Source organism: Charadrius vociferus, unplaced genomic scaffold, assembly GCF_000708025.1.
Source record: "Charadrius vociferus isolate BGI_N301 unplaced genomic scaffold, ASM70802v2 scaffold573, whole genome shotgun sequence".
In the NCBI taxonomy this organism is placed as follows: domain Eukaryota; kingdom Metazoa; phylum Chordata; class Aves; order Charadriiformes; family Charadriidae; genus Charadrius; species Charadrius vociferus.
In genome coordinates, this window is record NW_009647569.1 from 127154 (window position 1) to 129225 (window position 2072).

At 60.7% G+C, this 2072-nt stretch overlaps 1 protein-coding gene across 1 annotated transcript in view; it reads left to right on the plus strand.

Annotated features, from left to right (window-relative positions):
• The first annotated feature begins 287 nt into the window (after positions 1–287).
• The window catches only part of SPRY3 (sprouty homolog 3 (Drosophila)), a 9419-nt gene continuing 7634 nt past the window's right edge, over positions 288–2072 (plus strand). Inside the window, 1 exon segment of the mRNA XM_009880815.1 lies at positions 288–487. The gene's annotated coding sequence lies outside the window, so the exon portion shown is untranslated.

Here is a 2072-nt window from a genome sequence, read left to right on the forward strand (position 1 = left end):
GGAGAGGGGATGTTAAACCCTCCGTTCAGGGCAGCCGCTCGCTCCCGCAGAGCCCACACGGGGAGAGATTATCCTAAATCAAAACGGAGCTTCACACCTTCCTCTGGCACGGCTGGGAGCACGGCTGCGCACCCTCAGGGCACCGCATCCCTTTTCCCACAGCTAAAAACCCTCTGAAAACCTGCGGGGGGGCTCTGTCCCGGACTTTTCCTTTGGGAGCGGCTCGAAACTTTTCTGCTCCGCAAACGCCGTCGGGTTCGCAGCCCTCCTCTTCAGAGATGCTGCGGTCAATAACTCCCCAGGAGGCTGCTGTTCTCCCCCCCGCTTCCCACCCTCCCACTTGTCTCGGTGTCTCTGCATTCATGCCTTTTTGGCCCTCCCTCGGCAGCGGGCGAGGAATAAAGCGGCGCCGGGCTGAGCACGACGCAGGCTGCGCTGGGGATGCTGTGAGCCAGCGGAGGGAAGCCTGAATCACCGGCACCTCGAGGTGGGAGTGATAGATTTGGGCTGGGAGAAAGGGAGGACATCCCACGTGTTTTTTTCGGAGTCAGGTGCTGGCAGCCGGCTGGCAGCCGCTGGGAATGGGGCGACTCAGATCCTTTCTGCGCCTTTAAAGACGGAGCTGAGAGCGATGGGGAGAAGAGGAGGGGCTCGTGGGAGCGCAGAGAGATGCAGCGTTAAGGCTCTGAGCTGTAGCTGAGGCTGACGGATGCTGTCAGGGACTCGTTCCTCTTGGAGAAACTCCTCCTGGAAGAGCATCTCTGGTGGGATCCTATGGAGATGGAGAAACGCTCAGCCTAGACATGCCTAAAAAGGAGCCTGGAAAGGCTCAGCTGGGTACCAGGCGGGGAGAGTAGGGTCACTGGCCCCCGCTGGGGAAGACTCCAGTGCTTCTGCTGGCATCAACTGGGAGGGAGCCACTGAGGTCAGTGGGATCGTCCTGGTTTACGCCCCTCTATTAGGGCAAAGAGCGGCAGAGCTGGTTTTGTCACCCTTATTCCGGCTCCTTCTCTTGCCTTTCCCCCCGAGCCTGCTCTCATCCGCACCCCCCACTGCCCATCGGGGTGACGTGCGGCCGAGCCTCGGGCAGCTGCCCGCCCTGGGGGGAGCGGGTCCCTGTCCTGCTGGGGACTTGGTTGGGATGGTTGAGGGCTCGATGAGCTTCCGCTTCGCTTTGTGGAGACAGGTTCTCAGCCCTCCTGCAGCTGATAACGTCGCTTTGCTCATCTGGCGAACGCTGCCGGAAAGGATGGGTGACCATCCTGGAAGTGTTGAGAGGAATAAAGTGAGGGTTGGAGTGAGGGTGGGGTCCGGAGACAATGTCCAGTGTCATCAAGGAGAGGTCTTGTGTCTTTGGGACTGTCAAACCAGGTCCAATTTATTTATAAATGGGGCCGAGAGGTGTCACAAAGCTCTTTGGTGCTCCTGAGCGGCGGTTGTTGCCTCAGAGAAAGCGACACAAGGAGGGGGCGCGCAGGGACTCGGGGAAGTGTCTGGGACAGAAGGTCCGGGGCCTGTTCGGACCTTGGGTCCGAGGTCTTGGTTTCTGGGAGAATGGACTGGTTCTGTGGACTGGTTCTGTGGACTTTGGTACAGAAAAGCCCCTTTCCAGCCTCTCTGACCTGAGCTTCTATCGCAGGAGCTGGTTCAGGTATAAGTTTAGATGGTTTTGGTAGTATCGGGGGCGGACGGCATCTGGGCTCGCCTTGATGCCTCCTGAGATGCGCAGGTGACCACCGTCACCTCCTGAGAGGTGACCCGGGCAGGCGCGTGGGAGGGGAGAAGGTGACTGTGCCCATGACACAGATCAAGCGGTTCTCCCCATGTGCCGGCGGAGCCCCATGGTCGACACCGGCCCTCATCTGGGCTCGCCTTGATGCCTCCTGAGATGCGCAGGTGACCACCGTCACCTCCTGAGAGGTGACCCGGGCAGGCGCGTGGGAGGGGAGAAGGTGACTGTGCCCATGACACAGATCAAGCGGTTCTCCCCATGTGCCGGCGGAGCCCCATGGTCGACACCGGCCCTCGGCAGCCCGACCCGCTGCGCTCCCCGCACAACCAACCCTCCCCAT